The 21,179-nt window shown below is 45.4% G+C and overlaps 1 non-coding gene across 1 annotated transcript; it reads left to right on the top strand.

The window, feature by feature from the left end:
• The first annotated feature begins 19,472 nt into the window (after positions 1 to 19,472).
• Positions 19,473 to 19,577, top strand: LOC112426942 (small nucleolar RNA U13). Its single transcript, XR_003018331.1, has one exon. It is a non-coding gene; the product is annotated as a small nucleolar RNA U13 (small nucleolar RNA).
• Positions 19,578 to 21,179: the final 1,602 nt, after the last annotated feature.

Raw genomic sequence — 21,179 nt, forward strand, 5'->3', positions numbered from 1 at the left:
ACCTCCCAAAATGTCAGGATTACAGGCATGAGCCACTGCTTCTGGACATAATTTTTTTTTTTTTTTTTTGGCACCAAGAATATCAACTAAAGAGATTCAGGCCAGGCGTGGTGGCTTCACGCCTGTAATCCTAGCACTTTGGGAGGCTGAGACAGATGGATTACCTGAGCTCAGGAGTTCGAGACCAGCCTGGCTGACATGGTGAAACTCCATCTCTACTAAAACACCAAAAATCAGCTGGGCGTGGTGGCGTGCACCTGTAATCCCAGCTACTCAGGAGGCTGAGGCGGGAGAATTCCTCAAACCCAGGAGGTGGAGGCTGCAGTGAGCCGAGATTGTGCCACTGCACTCCAGCCTGGGCAACAAAGCAAAACTCTGTTAAAGAAAAAAAAAAAGAAGAAGAAAGATTCAGTAATAGTAGAGTAGAGCCTAGTCACCTTACCAATGTTTACAGCTCTCTATTCCATGACGAGTCTGATGTGCATCCTAACTAAGACACACTGGCTTTGACCATGATAGAGTCAAATTAAAGAAGGAAGGCTGCAGCAAGTAAATATTTTAAATAATAACTGAACTTGGCTCGGTGCGGTAGCTCATGCCTATAATCCCAGCTCTTTGGGAGGCCAAGACCGGCAGATCTCTTGAGCCCAGGAATTCAAGATCAGCCTGGGCAACATGTCGAAATCCCATCTCTAGAAAAATACAAAAATTGCCAGGCATGGTGGTGCTTGCTTGTGGTCCCAGCTACCAAGGGAGGCTGAGGTGGGAGGATCATCTGAGCCTGGGGAGGCTGAGCCTGCAGTGAGTTATGATTGCACCAGTGCACTCCAGCCTGGGTGACAGAAACCCTGTATCAACAAAATAAAAGAAAGGAAAGGAAAGGAAGTGGAAGGGGAAGGGGAAGGGGAAGGGGAAGGGAAGGGGAAGGAAAGGGGTAGGGAAGGGAGGGGAGGGGGAGGGGAAAGGAAGGGGAGGGGAAGCAGAAGGGGAAGCGGGAGAGGAAGGGGAAGGGGAGGGGGAGGGAAGGGGATGGGGAGGGAAGGGAAGGGAAAGGAAAGGAAGAAAGAACACTGAACTCATAACTGATAACACTATACTGTTGTTGCCAATATCATCAGGCAAAGCATGACTAGGACTTTGATAAAAATTGGAATACTCGACAGATCTATTCCATGAGTTCTAGTTCATAAGAGAACTAGCTCATGGGAGCGTTCTCCTTGAGCATAAAAACATACAAGGGATGGCCGGGAGCAGGGGTTCACGCCTGTAATCGCAGCACTTTGGAAGGCCGAGGTGGATGGATCACCTGAGGTCAGGAGCTCAAGACCAGCCTGGCCAACAGAGTGAAACCCTGTATCTACTAAAAATGCAAAAATATTAGCTAGGCATGTTGGTGGGTGCCTGTAATCCCAGCTACTCGGAAGGCTGAGGCAGGAGAATCGCTCGAACCCGGGAGGTGGAGGTTGCAGTGAGCAGAGATTGTGCCATTGTGCTCCAGACTGGGCAACAAGAGTGAAATTCCATCAAAAAAAAAAAAGAAAAAAGAAAAAAAACATACAAGGGACGGCCAGTAGCAGTGGTTCATGCCTGTAATCCCAGCACTTTGGGAGGCCAAGGCAGTGGATTACTTGAGTCCAGGAGTTTGAGACCAGCCTAGGCAACATGGTGAAAACCCCGTCTCTACTTAAAAAATAGAAAAAATTCACTGGGCATGGTGGCTGCGCCTATAGTTCCAGCTACTTGGGAGACTGAGGTGGAAGAATCACCTGAACCGGGGAGGTTGATGCTGCAGTGAGCCGAGATCGCGCCACTGCACTCCGGCTAGGGCCACCCCCAAAACCCCCATAAAACAAAACAAAAACATAAGGGACAAGCCATTGTCTCAGGGGCTTCCCGTAAAGCATGCAATTTTAAAATATTTATGTGAATAATATTTTGATTACACAAATTTAACCTGAGCATCTCTTCTGAATTGACAACTCTTCCCGTCCAACTTTTTAATTAAACCTAATTATTTCTTGCATTTTTCATCTAAAGTGAAAGAACAAATCTTTGTGATTTTCCAGGGATACTCAGGAAATCTCAAAGATCGTTTTAGGTGAAGAACATATTTTGAAAGTTTTATTTTATTTTTTTCTATTTTAGGATTCAATTTAGGAAGGCAAAAATCAAAACGGTTGTTGGGGAGATTTGGACATTCCATTAAGATAGGATCTTGGTGTAATCCCAGCACTTTGGGAGGCCAAGGCGGGCTTATCATGAGGTCAGGAGATCGAGACCCTCCTGGCTAACACTGTGAAACCCCGTCTCTGCTAAAAAATACAAAAAATTAGCCAGGTGTGGTGGTGGGCACCTGTAGTCCCAGCTACTTAGGAAGCTGAGGCAGGAGAATGGCGTGAACCCAGGAGGCAGAGCTTGCAGTGAGCCGAGATCGCGCCACTGCACTCCAGCCTGTGTGACAGAGCGAGAGTACGTCTCAAAAAAAAAAAAAAAGATAGGATCTTGGGTGCCTGTAATTGTGACAAGAAGTATTTGAAAATAAGGTAACAAAAATGATAAAGAACATTAGCTTCTTCATAAGTGATAATTCCTGAAATAAATTGATTATTTAGGGAGAAAAAAGAATTTATTAAGACCTGGAGTCTTTGTTCTCTGTGCAATTATATAGTAAAGAATAACCTTTTATATTGCGGTAAATCAAGCCCATTAAGATTTAGCAAACTTTGCTACAATTTCAATGTATTTCATAGCTTCTTGTCAGACTTAGATGTGGACAAACCAAGACAAGTGAAATTTACTTTTGAGTTTTGTCCCTTTTTAATGCTCTTTTACATTCTGGGCCAAATTAATGCTTTACTTGAGCACAATGTTGCTCTTTCAGTGGGTCTATGAGGTCAAAACAATTTTCATATTAATAGTAAAATGTTATTTATGTTAGCATACAATGTGTTCATAATTTTTACCTTTAAATGAGTCACTCATAAGCATTTTAGGCCAATCACGGTGGCTCACACTTGTAATCCTAGCACTTTGGGAGGCTGAGGAGCACTTGTGGCTAGGAGTTCAATACCAGTTTGGGCATCGTAAATAAAAAGTGTTTTAAAAATTAGCCAGGCATGGGCCAGGTGTGGTGACTCACGCCTGTAATCCCAGCACTTTGGGAAGCCAAGGCAGGTGGATCACGAGGTCAGGAGATCGAGACCATCCTGGCTAACACGGTGAAACCCTGTCTCTACTAAAAATACAAAAAATTAGCCGGGCATGGTGGTGGGCGTCTGTAGTCCCAGCTACTTGGGAGGCTGAGGCAGAAGAATGGCATGAACCTGGGAGGTAGAGCTTGCAGTGAGCCAAGATCTCACCACTGCACTCCAACCTGGGCGACAGAGCAAGACCCTGCCTCAAAAAAAATAAAAAATAAAAAATTAGCCAGGCATGGTGGCAAGGACCTGTAGTACTAGCTACTTGGGAAGTTGAGGTGGGAGGATCTCTTGAGCCCAGGAGTTCGAGGTTACAGTGAGCTGGGATCGTGCCACTGCACTCCAACCTGGGTGATAGTGCAAGACCCTGTCTCAAAAAAATTAATTATTTTTTATTAAATATTGATTAAATATTGAAAGCTATAATTCACATAAACAAAAACTGTTGTGGATCTTTGTGAAGTCCCAAGAGTGGAAAGGGTTCAAGAGACAAAAAAAAGAAGAAAAAAAGAAAAAAACCTGAGAACCTCTGCTTTCATAAAGATGGATCTCTTGGTCACTGTTGCGTCTAGTGTAATCTCAACCACTCATATTAATTTTTACTTGATACCAAAGTTTTACTTTTTACCAAAGTAATTGACTTCTATTTTGTAGGTCAAGCTACGGGGTAGAGAGGGTAACTAATTAAGGCCGGTCTGCTTTATCCAGCATGGGAGTTGACTAACAAAGATAATAGTACAACTTTCTACAGCCACACGTCCTTTTTTACACCTTTAAAAAATGTCCATTAACATAACCCTGAATATTTTATATAGCACATATGTTATATTTTATATAGCATGTAAGCAGAAGTATATAAACTTTAAATTATGTTTAGTAAACAGTGTTTCTATCTTTAGGTATCAATCACTTAGGTATCAATGATTATTCATTAAATAACTCAATTTAGTATCAGTTCAGGTTTTGTGGAGACAGGGTTTTGTTGTGTCTCCCAGGCTGGAGTGTAGTGGCGCAATCATGGCTCACTCCAGCCTCGAACTCCTGACTCAAGCAATCCTCCCACCTTAGGGGTAGACTAGCTAGGACTACTGTAGGCACATGCCACAGTGCCTAGCTAATTAAAAAATTTTTTTTGCAAGGACAAGGTCATACTTTGTTGGCCAGGCTGGTTTCAAACTCCTGAGCTCAAGTGATCCTCCTGCCTCTGCCTCCCAAAGTGCTGGGATTCCTCCCAAAGTGCTGGGATTCCTGCCTGCCCTCAGTTCAAGGCTTTGTTGTTGTTGTTGTTGTTTTTAACGGAGTTTTGCTCCTGTTGCCCAGGCTGGAGTGCAATGGTGCGATCCTGGCTCACTGCAACCTCCGCCTCCTGGGTTTAAGTGATTCTCCTGCCTTAGCCTCCTGAGTATCTGGGATTACAGGCGCCCACCACCAAACCCAGCCAGTTTTTTGTATTTTTTAGTAGAGATGGGATTTTGCCATGTTGGCCAGGCTGGTCTTGAACTCCTGACCTCAGGTGATCCGCCCGCCTCAGCCTCCCAAAGTGCTGGGATTATAGGCGTGAGCCACTGCTCTGACCTGATCTTTTCCCTTCTTGATCCAGTTATTTTGACTTTGAGCAGGAAGTGCTTTTGTGTCCTATTTCAGGGTTTGATGTCTGACCTAAAGACATGCTCTCACTAGCAGAAGAGGAGTTAGAGAGAACAAATGAATGAGCAGTGAGTTGGGAGGAAAGAGTGGATGAATAAGTAAAGATCCCTTGGTGGCAAATAACAGAAATGAAATTCAAACCATGTTAGGCAATGCGTTTCTGAAAAGTCCATTGGCTTCAGGTATGGCTGGATCCAGGGACTCAAGGTCATCAGTACCTATCTCTCTTTGTCTCTTTATTGTGGAATGTTATATAGGAAGGCTCATTGAAAGCTCTGGCACTGGCACCAACAAGTCCAGGTTTACACCTCATCTTCTCTTAAAACCAGCAGGAAGATGCTCTAATGCCCCTGGAGCCCATTGGCCTGCATTGATCCTGACTCTCTTTTGTTTGAATGGAGTCACATGGCCATGTTCAAAGCAGTCACTGTGGCCTGGGGATAAAATAGATTGACTAGTGTAGACCTAATCTGCATGCCCATTCCTGGAGCATGGTAAGTTATTCCAACCAAGTCACATGGACTGAGAGTGGAGAAGAGGTAGTATCCCTAAAGAAAAATCAGAAGAAGGAGATTTGAGAAAGAAAAGACATAAAATAAAGGGACAGCCAAGTGGCTGGATGAGGCTTCAGCTCCATTTCAAATAGTGACAAATCTACAAAGAAAAATAAAGCAGGGCCAGACACCATGGCTCACACCTGTAATCCCAGCACTTTGGGAGGCCAAGGTGGGAGGAACACCTGAGCCCAGGAGTTTGAGAACAGTCTGGGCAGCATGGTGAGACCCCATCTCTACAAAAAGACCAAAAATTAGGCCAGGTGCGGTGGCTCATGCCTGTAATCCTAGCACTTTTGGGAGGCTGAGGCGGGCAGATCACAAGGTCAAGAGATCGAGACCATCCTGGCCAACATGGTGAAACTCTGTCTCAAAAAAAAACAAAAACAAAAACAAAAATTAGCCGGACATGGTGGAACACACCTGTAGTCCCAGCTACTTGGGAGGATGAGGCAGGAAAATCCCTTAAATCCGGGAGGCAGAGGTTGCAGTGAGCCAAGATCGCACCACTGTACTCCAGCCTGGTGACAGAGGGAGACTTGGTCTCAGTAACAACAACAACAAAAAAAGATACAAAAATTAGCCAGGCGTGGTGGTGCATGCCTGTCATCCCTTGCTACTCAGGAGGCTGAGGTGGGAGGATTGCTTGAGGCTGGAGGTCTAGGCTGCAGTGAGATATGATGGCACCACTGCACTCCAGTCTGAGCAACAGAGCAAGACCATGCCTCAAAATAAATAAAATAAATAAAATTAATTAATTAATTAAGCAGGATAATGGGGACCAAAAAAAGAGAAAATCTTCACTGCTCTGAAACTAATACCTCTTTTGAAGCTGCTCTTGAAGCATTTTTGGAGCTTGAAAGGGCAATGCCTTCAGCTTTTAGCTTTACACTCTGGAGATTCTTTGGGTGTGAAGTGAAGGAATTCATGAACAACTTTCTGAGGGTGGGAAAAGATGTTCAATTACAAGCTGTAGGGGTTTCAGGGTCCTGATCTTCCCTGGGGTTCGAGTGAAGCCACACCTCTTCCTGGGTCTGGATTCTTTCACTTAGCAGTTAATCATTGAGTGCCTTCTCTGCTTCACGCTGAGTTCACAGTGATACAGCAGCAAGCGAGAGTTCCTGTCCTCATGGAGCTTACTCTCTAAGACAGGGCCCACCATGACAATGAAACAGGCGTGTGTGGCATGTCCAGTGGTGAGAGACGCAGGGAGTAATGATGAAACAGGCTGAGGGGTACAGAGTCACCAGGTGGCCAAGCAAGTCCTCTCTGTTGAGAAGACGTTTGAACAAAGACTGAAAGGTGTGATGGATGAAGCCGTGCACTTCTCTGGGGAGTGGAATTCCAGGCAGAGAGAACGGCAAGATCAAAGCCCTTGTGGCAAGAGGATGCCTGCCTCGTTGGAGGAGCAGCCAGGAGGCTGGTGTGGCTGGAACAGAGTGAGTGAAAGGGAGAATGGTAGGAGGTGAGGTCAGAGAGATAAAAGGAGGTCACCCTGGTAACAATGTTGACTTTACTCTGAGTGAGAGAGGAAGACAGTAGGCATGGTGAGCATTATCTGACTTTGGGTGTTAAGGAATCATGCAATGATATGGTTTTGGAGATGGAGTCTCGCTCTGTCGCCAGGCTGGAGTGCAGTGGCACGATCTCGGATCACTGCAACCTCTGCATCGGGTTCAAGCAATTCTCCTGCCTCAGCCTGGGATTACAGGTGCCCAGCACCATGTCCAGCTAATTTTTGTATTTTTATCAGAGACAGGGTTTCACCATGTTGGCCAGGCTGGTCTTGAACTCCTGACCTCAGGGGATCCGCCTATCTCAGCCTCCCAAAGTGCTGGGATTACAGGCATAAGCCAGCGCGCCTGGGCTAATACTCAATTGTAATCCTCAATGTTAGAGGTGGGGCCTGGTGGGAGGGGATTGGATCATGGGGGTGGTTTCTCATGGTTTAACACCATCTCACTTGGTGCTGTCATCATGATAGTGAGTTCTCATGAGATCTGGTTGTTTAAAGTTGTGTGGCACTTCCCAGCTCTCTTCCTCCTACTCCAGCCATGTGAAGATGCCTGCTCCAGCTTTGCCTTCCACCATGAGTAAAAACTCCTTGAGGCTTCCCAAGAAGCAGATGCTGCCATGCTTCCTATATAGCCTGAAGAAACACGAACCAATTAAACCTCTTTTTTTTTTTTTTTTTTTTGAGATGGAGTCTCACTTTGTCACCCAAGCTGCAGTGCAGTGGCGCAATCTCGGCTCACTGCAACCTCTGCCTCCAGGGTTCAAGTGATTCTCCTGTCTCAGCCTCCTGAGCAGCTGGGATTACAGGTGCACACCACCACGCCCAGCTAATTTTTTGCATTTTAGTAGAGACGGGGTTTCACCGTGTTGCCCAGGCTGGTCTTGAACTCCTGAGCTCGCGCAATCCACCTACCTCAGCCTCCCAAAGTGCTAGGATTACAGGCATGAGCCACTGCACCCAGCCCTCTTTTCTTATAAATTACCCAGTCACAGGTATTTCTTTCTTTTTTTTTTTTTTTTGAGATGGAGTTTCGCTCTTGTTGCCCCGTCTGGGGTGCAATGGCGTAATCTCGGCTCACCGCAACCTCCACCTCCCGGGTTCAAGCGATTCTCCTGTCTCAGCTTCCCCACTAGCTGGAATTACAGGCATGTGCCACCACACCCGGCTAATTTTGTATTTTAGTAGAGACGGGGTTTCGCCATGTTGGTCAATCTGGTCTCAAACTCCCAACCTCAGATGATCTGCCCATCTCGGCCTCCCAAAGTGCTGGGATTACAAGCGTGAGCCACCGCGCCTGGCCAGGTATTTCTTTATAGCAATGTAAGAACAGACTAATACACCCCACAAACCAAAAAACTGACACACAGACAACAGAAGAAATACTTTGGCAGCTGTGTGAAGAACAGACTGTGGTAAGCAAAGGTGGAAGCATGGAGAGGGGTATTAGGTATCTGCTGCAATAATGCCGGTGAGAGACGTAGTTGACCGGGACTAGGGTTGTAGCAGAGCAGGTGGTGAGAAGTAGCCAGATGCTGGAGGAAGGACAAGAATGAAGGAGCCACCTAGATCTACCTGTAAGGGTCATATAACAGCAATGGTGATATTTGTAAGCATTTGTGAGGACATCTAAAGACTTTTGGCCAATCAGCATCCATCTCCTTTCTTCTTCCTGTTAATACCCCAGTCCACCTCTACAGGAACACACTTGGAGTCTCGAGGTGAGGGCGATTCAGGCACCTTTTACCACCCTTGTAAATGAAACCAAGTGGACCAGATCTTTTCGCCTTCTATCCCATACAATAGCCAGGGCTGGACATTGGACTTAAGCTCAACCCATGGACTCTCTAAAGACAGAGAACAGGAAAAGAGATTGGAAACCCCAGATTCACCACAGAGAAAGCAGATAAACCTCACCTGTCCTGCAGCGTGGCCTTAGCTGCGGTTTTACCTGCTCAACCTCCCTCCAGATAAGGCCACCTGTACACTGCACAACTGCAGGAGGAGCACCATTTCCATTCTGTTCTATGTTAAGCTATGGCAGGGGTCAGGAAACATTTTCTGTAAATACTTTAGGCTTTGCAGGCCACATGGTCTCTGTCAAGTGTGAAGGAAGCCACAGGCAGCAGCTGATGAACATTCTTGGGGACAGTGATTGTTTATTGCAGACTGGATTGAAGAAATCAGCTATGTTATCAGAAAGAAGTAGTTCCAACCAAACTGTATTTATATTTATTTATTTATTTTTAATAATTTTTTTCTTGAGACCGATTCTCACTCTGTCACCCAGACTAGAGGGCAATGGTGTGATCTTGGCTCACTGCAACCTCTGCCTCCTGGGTTCAAGCAATTCTCCAGCCTCAGCCTCAGCCTCCCGAGTAGCTGGTATTACAGGTGCCCACCACCATGCCTGGCTAACTTTTGTATTTTTAGTAGAGACAGGGTTTCGCCATGTTGACCAGGTTGGTCTCTAACTCATGACCTCAGGTGATTCACCTGCCTTGGCCTCCCAAAGTGCTGGGATTACAGGTGTGAGCCACCACACCCAACCTAAAACTTTATTTATAAAAACATGTAGTGGGCCAGAATTGGCCAGTGGGCCATAGTTTGCTAATCCCTGGTCTTTGAGAATAGCACTCTCTGCCCGTAGAGTTGTGCAAACATAGCTGCCAGGCCTCCAGAGCTCTGTTTGTTTCTCTTGATTTTCCAAGCCTGGCCCCACAGCTTCTTCTTGATTCTATGAGCCTCTACATTCTTCTAATAAATTTTGGTTTTGCTTAATTAAGGTAGAGTCAGTTTCTGTGGCTTGCAACCAAGAACCCTGATTGATGCAGCACTCAACTCAATCTCATTTAATTTTCTGTGGCTCTTAGGAAAGAAAGCTAGAAGGGAGAGTAGGGATGGCTCAAAGTCCCTCTTTACCACTGCTGGAGAAACAGCTCAAGGCAGATTACAACTCACCTAACTCATTAGTGTCAACTTGACTTACAATACAACCATGTGTTTAAAAGTTTCCTCACTGCATAGTTTTAAAAAAATACATATTTTTTTAGACAGGAACTCACTATGTTGCCTAGGCTGGAGTGTAGTGGCATGATCTCAGCTCACGGCAGCCTCAACCTCCAGGGCTCAAGTTATCCTCCTACCTCAGCCTCCCAAGCAGCTGGGACTACAGGCACATGCCACCACACTGGGCTAATTTTTATATTTTTTTGTAGAGATGAGGTTTTGCCATGTTGTCCAGGCTAGTTTCAAACTCCTGAGCTCAAGCAATCCACCCACGTGGGCCTCCCAAAGTGCTAGGATTAAGGGTGTGAGCCACCACACCTGGCCTGCAAAATATATATATTTTTGAAGATGAATGTTTTAGCCGGGCAAAATCCCAGCTACTCAGGAGGTTGAGGCAGAAGAATCACTTGAACCCAGGAGGCTGAGGTTGCAGTGAACCGAGATCACACCACTGCCTCTGCACTCCAGCCTGGGTAACAGAGCAAGACTCTGTCTCAAAAAAAAAAAAAAACAAAAAACAAAAAACAAACAAACAAAAAAAACGAGTTGGAAGTAATCAAAAATTAGGGTAAGAGGCAAATTAAAACAGAGTTGTTGAAGCATCTCTTGCCTTAAGCACCTTGTAAATGTTAGAGATGTACTCAAATCTTGTTCTGAGCTTCCTGGTTGGCAAAGCAAACAGGAAAACACTTTTGATGTGTGAGTCATAGTGTTGTTAAGATTGAAAACAAACTAATTGCTCTGACAACATGGCTGTTTCTAATTCTTTTTTTTTTTTTTTTTTTTTCCACATGATAAATGCTAGTTGAGTAGTTATATTTTGTTTGGGCTCAGAAAATGGCAACTTTTTAAATCTCAAGAAATGCCATACATTTGATTACCTTAAGAAAACCCAGCCAGGTTCAGTGGCTCATGCTCATAATCCGAGCACTTTGGGAGGCTGAGGTGGGAGGATCACTTGAGCCCAGGAGTGCAAGACCTACCTGGACAATATAGTGTGCCAAGGCCAGCTTGGTCATGGAGACCCTAACCCAGTGGCACTAGAGGAATTAAAGAACCACACACAGAAATATAGAGTGTGGAGTGGGGAATCAGGGGGTTGACAGCCTTCAGAGCTGAGAGCCCCAAACAGAGTTTTACCCACGTATTTATTAACAGCAAGCCAGTGATAAGCATTGTTTCTATAGATTATAGATTAACTAAAAGTATTCCTTACGGGAAACAAAGGGATGGGCCGAAACAAAGGGATGAGCGCTGGCTAGTTATCTGCAGCAGGAGCATGTCCTTAAGGCACAGATTGCTCATGATATTGTTTGTCATTTAGGAATGCCTTTAAGCGGTTTTCTGCCCTGGGTGGGCCAGGTGTTCCTTGCCCTCATTCCAGTAAACCCACAACCTTCAGTGTGGGCATCATGGCCATCACGAACATGTCACAGTGCTGCAGGGGTTTTGTTAATGGCCAGTTTGGGGGCCAGTTTATGGCCAGATTTGGGGGCCTGTTCCCAACATGTTCCCCCTTTTTGTTTTTGCAAGATGATAAAAGCAAAGGTGGCTTTATCACGGTGAGCTACTTCTCGCAGGAATCAGGATCTGCAACTGCAGACTATACAAAGATAAACAACACAGATTAAGAGCACAATCATCACTGAAATCACAGAGCTTCCACGTGTTTTTATCCATTTTGATGGGTTATTAGCTGCTAATCTGTCTGCAGCTCCTTCAAGCACTCCAGTTCCTGGCATTAAGGTCAGGTGTGCCTGGGATGCTTTAAATATTTGTTCTTTTAATTTTGCAATATCCAAAGACAAGTTTGTAGAGTGTCCTTCTAGATGCTTTTTTACTCTTTCCCAAATTTTGATCTTATTAAGAGCCATTAATCGTTTTCACAAATCCTTATGTTAGGCTCCTAGAGTGGGCCATATCATTTGAGGTTGAGGTGCCACTATACTGCCACGTTTCCAGATAATAGAAACTCTTGCCATATTTCTTACCATTTCTACTATCTGACAGTTTTGTTTAGACCATCCGAACTAGTGTGGCCATGGCACACAGACTAAGAGGTGCAATTTAAGCTAAACATCCCATTAGGGGACCAATCAATAATGATTCCATAGGAATCATTGCATAGCACCTCTGCCTGTTCTGCCATGCAATCTTCCTAAACAACTACGTTCGTTTTTTCTGGCCAGGTCCAATTCTGTTTACAAATAGGTTTTTGAGGGCAGTATGCCTCATTTATAGGAGCAGATTCATTATGGTAAATACTGAGATCAGAAAGCATGTGTAACTGTGTCATAGAGTGATTACATCCAGGCTTTATTGCCAGCCAAGATTGATAAATATGCCCAATAAGTATAATTGTTCTTTGTGTGAGGCCTTGCTAAAGGAATACTCATGGCAACGGTGATCACTGCTATCATAGCTACCATTAAATTACTCATTGTGACTGGTCATCCTACTTTTCTCAGGTTTTCTTCCACCATCTGTGACAGCTTCTTAATGTGTCCCCAGATATGTGGCTGTGTCCAATGGGTGTTGCTCGTGACAGTTGGGGTCCTCCTCAGTGTCAGTCTCGACATGGCTGCAACCCGGGGGGTCCTCGGGATCCTCCTGGAATCTCTTCCTCGGCATCTGGCTCATGACAAGGTTTCAGGTGTCTTAATGGTATCAAATCGGCTGCTGGTTTTGGCCTGGAGAAACACAAGCATAACCTCTACCCCAAGTTATTATTTTACCTATTTCCCAACTTTTTGTTATTGGATCTCTCCACCAAACTAGTTGTTCTGCTTCTGTCTTTGCAGCTGGTTTCTGTAGATGCTGTTCAGCTGCTGATAGCATCTGGCCTTTAGGCAGTCTCAAAAAATTTAAAGTCAATAATGCTAATGCTAGATTCAATTGCATATGGGGTGTCCTGTAGTCCTTGTCCCCACCATCCCCTACCCCACACCCCGCTCTGCTTTTGTAATTGTCTTTTTAAGGAGAGATTCATTCTTTCCACTATGGCTTGTCCCGGAGAATTATATGGGATACCAGTAATGTGTTTAATATGCCATATAGAGAAAAATGTAGCTAGAGCTTGGCTAGTATAGCCTGGGGCATTATCTGTTTTAATAGAAGTTGGAATGCCCATCACCGCAAAACACTGCAAAAGGTGACGTTTAACACAGACAGAAGACTCTCCTGATTGGCATGTAGCCCAGACAAAGTGAGAAAAGGTGACCACACATACATGTACAGAAGCTAGTCTCCCAAACGAAGGAATATGTGTGACATCATTTGCCAAAGAGAGTTAGGTTCCAACACTCGAGGATTAACTCCTCCTGGAAAAGATGAGGAATGTACCATTTGGCAAGTTGGGCATCGTTGGATAATAGCTTTAGCCTCTTTCCAGGTAATGCTGTATCTGCATTTGAGACCAGAGGCATTAACATGGGTTAAACTGTGAAAGTGTCTGGCATTAGATATTGTAGTAGCAACTTGGCAATCAGCCATTTGATTCCCTTCAGTCAAAGGTCCTGGAAGAGGTGTATAAGCCCTAATGTGAGTGATGTAAAAGAGGTGCATTCTACCTTAACTGCTGTTTGCAACTGGGTAAATAAAGTCATCAGTTGTTCGTCTGTGTGGAATCATAGCTGAGAATTTTCAACTAACTGTGTAGAATGAACCACATATGAAGAATCAGAAATCACATTAATAGGCATATCAAAAGTAGTCGATACCTCAATTACAGCTGCAAGTCTTGCAACAAGAGCAAGACTCCATCTCAAAAAACAAATATATATTAGCTGGGAGTGGTGGTGCATGCCTGTAATACCAGCTATTCAGGAGGCTGAGGCAAGAGAATCACTTGAACCCAGGAGGTGGAGGTTGCTGTGAGCTGAGATTGTGCCACTGCACTCCAGCCTGGGTGACAGAGCGAGACTCCGTATCAAAAAAAAAAAAAAAAGAAAGAAAGAAAGAAGAAAGAAAGAAAAAAGAAATTATGTTCCTTCTGCCTCACATCTAGTTGATAGCTTGGCTGGGAATAAAATTCTATGTTAATGATATTTTTCACTCTTAATAAATTCCCTTTCTAATTAAGTCAACTAGAGTTGACTTTTGAGTATTCTGAAGGTATTGTTTGTTGTTGTTGTTTTTTGCCTTCTAGTTTCTAATGTTATTATTTAGAAGTTCAAGGCCATCCCAATTCCCATCTTTTTTAAAAAACAATTTTATTGAGATATAATTCATATACCCCAAATCTTTTTTTTTTTTTTTTTTTGAGACAGGATCTCACTCTGTTGCCCAGGCTGGAGTGCAGTGGTGCAATCATAGCTCAACTGCAGCCTCCACTTTCCAGACTCAAATGATCTTCCCATCTCAGCCTCCCTAGTAGTTGCGACCACAGGTGTGAGCTACTATGCTTGGCTAATTTTTGTTTTTGTTTTTATAGAGATGGGGTTTCCACATGTTACCCAGTCTGATGTTCGAAGTCTTGGGCTCAAGTGACCCACCCAGCACGGCCTCCCAAAGTTCCCGGATTATAGGCATGAGTCACGGCACCTGGCCATATCCCAAGTCTTTAGATGTGGCATTCTTTTGGGTTTTCTCTCTCTCTCTGAAATCTTGTTAGGTTCCTCTCTGCCTCTCCTACCTCTAGGCCAATGGCCACAAGTTTCCTGGGGATATTCCTCCCACATCAAAACACAGTTCTCCATACTCTGTAAGGTTTAAGGAATCATAATAATAGAATCTCCCTGCTTCTTTCATTCAGCCAGTGATTTATTGAGCATGTACTGGACAATTGCTGGACAATTGGCTGAACTGTCTTCTAAGTCTGGGTTTACAATGGGTCAAAAACACAGGGCTATCCTAACCTCAATGGAGCTCGTATTATAGCAAAGGGATAGTACATGGAAATAGATCAAACAATTTCAAATTTTGCTACTTTTTTTCTTTTTCTTTTTTTTTTGGCAATGGAATTTCGCTCTTGTTGCCCAGGCTGGAGTGCAATGGCACAATCTCAGCTCACTGCAACCTCTGCCTCCCAGGTTCAAGTGATTCTCCTGCCTCAGCCTCCTGAGTAGCTGGGATTACCGGTGTACACCACCACGCCTGGCTAACTTTGTATTTTTAGTAGTGATGGGGTTTCTCCATGTTAATCAGGTTGGTCTTGAACTCGCGACCTCAGGTGATCCATCTGTCTTGGCCTCCCAAAGTACTAGGATTACAGGCATGAGCCACCATGCTCGGCCAAATTTTGCTACTTATGAATAAAAGAGAGTGTTGTTATAGTGAAGTATGAGGGTAGTCAAGGGGTATCCCTCTGAGAACTGAAAGATGGGACTCAGAATGGAGTGTCCTGGCAGAGGTTTCCATAGATGTTGAAGTTCTTGTGCTGGTCTCTCAGGCTCACCTGATTAGGGGTACCTCTTTCATCTCACCTCCCAGTCCCCTCCATCCCCTCTGGCCTCCTCGCCGTTCCTCGGACACACCAGACATGCTGCTGCCTTGGGGACTTTGCCTTCACTATCACCTCTACTGGGAACACTCTTCCCTCCACATAATCTGTGGCTCATTCCCCCACTTCCTCCACGTTTCATATACTGCCTTCTCACTGAGACATTCCCCGGCTCTGATGTGGAAAATTGCAAATCCATTCCCCAATGCCTCAAATCCCCTCTCTTGGCTTGCTTTCTTTTCCCTGAGTACTGATTTCCATCTGACATACTTTATGTATTTATTCATTCATTCATTTGAGACAAGGTCTCACTCTGTCACCCAGGATGGAGTGCAGTGGCACAATCACGGCTCACTACAGCTTTGATCTCCCGGGCTCAAGTGATCCTCCCAACTCAGCCTCCTGAGGAGCTTGGACTACAGGTGTGCACCCCACAGGCCCGGCTAATTTTGTTCATTTTTTTATAAAGACGGGGTCTCACTATGTTGCCCAGGTTGGTCTTGAACTCCTGGACTCAAGTGATTCTCAAGCCTTGGCCTCCCAAAGTGCTGGGATTACAGGTGTAAGCCACCACATCTGGCCTGACATACTATATTTATTTACTTGTCATGTTTACGGTCTGTCTGTCTTCATTAGCATGTAAGTTTCCCAGCAGCAGGGATTTGCATGCCTTTCATTCGTCTCTTCAGCACCAAGTACAGTGTGTGGCACATAGTAGGTCTTTCATAAGCACTTGTTAAGTGAATAGGTAGCTCTGTGTGGGAAATAGTCGGGTATATTTGTGCAACAGTAGAAGGTCAGTGGATGGGATAAGGGAGCAAGTGAGTAGGGCAGGAGGGGAGCTTGGAGGGGTGGTCAGGGGGCAGATACACAGGCTGCTAGGCCATGGAAATGAGGGTAGATTTAAACAATAATAGAAGACCTTTCAGGGGTTTTAAGTAGCAGAGTAACGTTACCTAATTTGTATTTTTAAAGGGTCACAATGGCTGCCATGTTAGGCCCAAATGTAGGGGTCCAGAGTAGTAAGTAAGGGGTAGAAAAGAATCAACCAGCCGGGCGTGGTGGCTCACACCTGCAATCCCAGCTACTCAGGAGACCAAGGTGGGAGGATCTCTTGAGGCTAAGAATTTGAGAACAGCCTAGGCAACACAGTGAGACCCTGTCTCTAATAAAAGTAATTAAAATATTAGCCAGGCATGGTGGTGGCATGCACCTGTAGTCCCGGTTGAAGTGGGAGAATCGCCTGAGTCCAGGAGTTCAAGGCTGCAGTGAGCCATGATTGCGCCACTGCATTCCAGCCTGGGTGCCAGAGTAAGACCCTGTCTGAAAAAAAAAAAAAAAAAAAAAAGAAAAGGAAAAGGGCAGGCACAGTGGCTCACACTTGTAATCCTAGCATTTGGGAGGCCAGGAAGGGAGGATCACTTGGGCCAAAGAGGAATGATCATTTGAGCCGAGGAGTTCAAGACCAGCCTGGGCAACATAGTAAGACCTTGTCTCTATAAAATAAAAAAGAAAGAGAAATGAAAAGAAAAGAGCCAGCCAGTTAGGAAGCTACTGCAACAGTCTAGGCAAGAAAAGATGTTGGCTGAGATCCAGGTGAGGGCAAGAGCAGACGGAGCGAAGCAGCCAGAATGCAGAGTCCACAAGAAATCTGCACTTCATCCCGCTGTGGGATCCTCACCACACACTGGTGTGGGTTTATAGACCTCTTTTACTGATACCTCTTCTAATATCAAATCCAGTTTGGCAGTTAATGTTCCAGTTAGACTCTACAAGGAATCGGAGGAGGCTGAATTAGATCCTGCCAGCCAGGTCTCAGAAGCTATAACCAAGAACGTAGAGGAATCCCAGCCCCAGCCTTCAAAGTCCTCCAGCCAGAAAATACCCTTCCCTGTACTTGGCTCCTGGCTGATGAGCCTTGTTATTTCCTGGATCTATCCCATCCTCTCCATCTCCAAGGCCACTTCCAGACCCTCATCACACTTGGCTGCACAAGCGATGGCAGCCTCCCTCTTCACCGGCCTCTCTGCTTCCAGTCTTCAAATCCACCCTCCCCTGGGTTGACTGAATGGACATCCTAAAACCCGAACTTGATGGAGTCCCTTTTCTGCTCAAAACCTTTCAGTGACTGCCCATCACGTCCAAGATGAAACGCTAGCTCTGTATCATGGGATGCAAGACTGTCCTCCGCTGGACGCTGCCTTCTCCTCCAGCTACGCTTCCCGCCCCTCCCACTTCGCTCCAACTTGACCCCCAGCCTCACCTAGCACTTGGTGTTCCTCTTTCCACTTCCTGCCTTGCTGGTGAGGCCTGGCTTAGACTCTTCCCTCTGCCTAGATAACTGTTCCCAGCCTCTGTTGTGTGGTTACTTCTCTTGCCTCACAATTAGCTCAGGAAACACCGCCTCCAAGAGTCCGGGAACTCTTCCTTGGCCTCCCCTGTCTCATGCCTGCAGTTCACCTGGCGTGGCAGTACACCTGTGCTGCTGCTTCTGGGTTTTTTTTTGTTTTTTATTTTTTTGAGACAGGTTCTCACTCTGGTCGCCCTAGCTGGAGTGCAGTGGCGCAATGTCAGCTCACCGCAGCCTCAACCTCCCAGGCTTAAGCGATCCTCCTCAGTCTCCCAAGTAGCTGGGACTACAGGCATGTGCCACCATGCCCAGCTAATTTCTGTATTATTATTATTTATTAGTAGTAGTATTTTTTTTGTAGAGACAGGGTCTTGCCATGTTGCCCAGGTTGGTGTCAAACTCCTGGGCTTGAGCAATCCGCCTGCGTCAGCCTCCCAAAGTGCTGGGATTACAGGCGGAAGCCGCTGCACCTGGCCAAGTGAATGCAGCAGCTACTGCTCTGAACTAATTGGTTTGCTTGTCTTCTCCAGCTGGACCTTGAATTCCCCAAGGGCAAGGACCTTGGCTACCCATCGTTGTGTGCTGGCCTTGTCTACAATGACTGGTACATAGCACGTGCTTGGTTAAAAACTGTTGAACTTGCTGGCCTTAGCCACACTACCATACCCTTAGGACAGCCTGGCTAAGGTCCTCGTGGTGAAACAGAAAGAGCTAGCCAGCTCATCTTATTTATTTACTGATTTTTATTTTTATTAGAGATGGGGTTTCACCATGTTGGCCAAGCTGGTCTCAAACTCCTAGCCTCAAGTGATCTGCTCGTCTTGGCCTCCCAAAGTGCTGGGATTACAGGCATGAGCCACTGTGCCTGGCCAGCTTGTCTTCATCAGCCCTGAGCTGATGAGGCTGTCAAGTATCAACCTCAACACTCTTCCCAGGCTCTCTTTTCTACCTCAGGCAGAGTTTGTCTTCAGATGCAAAGGCCTGTGAGTCTTCTCTTCAGTTAGTGCCGAGTCTTGGCCAGCCACAGAAGGGATTCTGACATTGCATCCAAATAAGGTGAAAGGATTAGCTGTTGTTAAAACAGCGTGAGAGCTGTGAGTAAGGAAATATTCTCTCTGAGATGGGCCCTGCTGAAATATACAACATGAGGCTTCCAAATATGAGCTACTGACTGGAAAGAAGCCTGCTTGTTACCGAGCCTGAAACTTCCTCCCCAGCCAGGGATCTAGTGATGCCAATCCCGCTGAGATCTGGTGTGCAACGGAGGTCAGGATGCAGCCCACCTGAGACCTTAAGGGGTAGGGGGCTCCTTCATTAGTTAGCAGGCATGGTTTAGTAACAGTAACATCACAAGTAATGTGTGGGATTTAGGCTTTCTGAACGGCGCTAACATAATATGGAGAATGAACAGTCCAAAGTCTCCATGAGCAAGGATTGATAGAAAAGAATTCATTTGCCGAGCGCGGTGGCTCACGCCTGTAATCCCAGCACTTTGGGAGGCTGAGAGGGGCGGATCATGAGCTCAGGAGATCGAGACCATCCTGGCTAACACGGTGAAACCCCATCTCTACTAAAGATACAAAAAAATTAGTCCCAGCTACTCGGGAGGCTGAGGCAGGAGAATAGCGTGAACCCGGGAGGCGGAGCTTGCAGTGAGCGGAGATCGTTCCACCGCACTCCAGCCTGGGCGACAGAGTGAGTCTCTGTCTAAAAAAAAAAAAAAAAAAGAATTCATTCATTTTACCAAAAATAGTCATATAAGATCCTTTTGTAGTTCATGAGCATCATGATTGGGTGTTTATGCACACATGTGAGATCTGCCACTCTCTAAACCTTGTTACAACATTGGCACATTACCCGTCTAACCTGAAAAAAAAATAATAATAGTCATACATGGGCCAGGCATGGTGGCTCACACCTGTAATCCCAGCACTTTGGGAGGCCAAGGTGGGCAGATTGCTTGAGTTCAGGAGTTCAAGACCAGTCTGGGAAACATAAGGAGACCCTGTCTCTGCAAAAAAATACAAAAATTAGCCACGGGTGTTGGTGCACACCTGTGGTCCCAGCTACTCGGGTGGCTGAGGCAAAACTGTCACTTGAACCCAGGAGGTTGAGGCTGTAGTGAGCTGTGATCATGCCCCTGCACTCCAACCTGGGTGGCAGAGTGAGACCTTGTCTCAAAAAGAAAAAAAGAATAGTCATACAAAATATGTAACTTATCTATTGTTGTGTAACAAATTATTCCTAAGCACAGCAGCTTAAAACAATATTTATTTATCTCACAGTTCCTGTGGGTCAGAAAATTGGGAGTGGTTCTGCTGAGTGGTTCTTATTCCTGGTTGCATGAGAGTTTGCAGTCAAATCGTCAGCTGGGGCTGCCATCACCTGAAGGCGTGACTGGGGCTGGAGGATCTTCCTCCATGATGGCTCACTCACACAGCTATTGGCAGGAGTTCTCAGTTCCTTAAGACACGACCCTCTGCAGGAGCAGGCAATCCAAGAGAGAGAAAGAGAGAGAGACCAAGACAGAAGCCTCAAGGTCTTTTGTGACCTTGGTCATGGAAGTTGTACACCGTCACTTCCACTTTATCCTGTTTGTTACAAGTGAGTTACTAAATTCAGTTCACAGTCAAGGGGAAGGGAAATAGGGTACACCTTTTGAAGGAAGTGTCAAAATTGTGGATATATCTTAAACCACCTCATCAAATCAGAAAGGAACGCGAAACCTGAAAGTCTTGAGGCTGCTAAAACTCCTGCTGCCATTAAGAGAATGGGGAATTTAATATGAAGAAAGGAGTTCTACATTGACAGTGATGGCAAGACTCATTCACTAATTCATCCATCCATTCATTCATCCACTCATTCAACAGCTATTAATTGATCATTACTGTATGCAGTTGGAAAACTCTATTATATGCTACAGGGCTCAAGAACAAACACCATTATAATTAAAATAACAATTGCTGGCTGGGCACAGTGGTTCATGTCTGTAATCCCAGGACTTTTGGAGGCCAAGGCAGGAGGATCGCTTGAGCTCAGGAACTTGAGACCAGCCTGGGCAACATGGTAAAACCCTGTCTCTATAAAAAATTTAAAAATTACCCAGATGTGGTGGTGTGTGCCTGTAGTCCCAGCTACTAGGGAGACTGAGATGGGAGGATTGTGAGCCTTGGAGGCTGAGGCTGTAGTGAGCCAAGATTGCATCACTGCACTACAGCCTGGGTGACAAAGTGAGATCCTGTCTCAATAATAATAATAATAATAACAACAACAACAACAACAATTGCTGGCCTTTTTCTAGCACTTACTGTGTGCCCAGTACTGCAAAGATCTTTGGATTTAATTATCTCATTTAATTATCCCAATAACCCTTTGAGGTGGGGGCTGTTATTATTCCCCATTTACGAATGAGAAGCCTTAGAAAGGGAAGGTCCTGTACTTTCAAGGGGTAGAACCCATGATGTGACTC

The sequence above is a fragment of the Macaca nemestrina genome, chromosome 1, assembly GCF_043159975.1.
Source record: "Macaca nemestrina isolate mMacNem1 chromosome 1, mMacNem.hap1, whole genome shotgun sequence".
NCBI classification, from domain to species: Eukaryota; Metazoa; Chordata; class Mammalia; order Primates; family Cercopithecidae; genus Macaca; species Macaca nemestrina.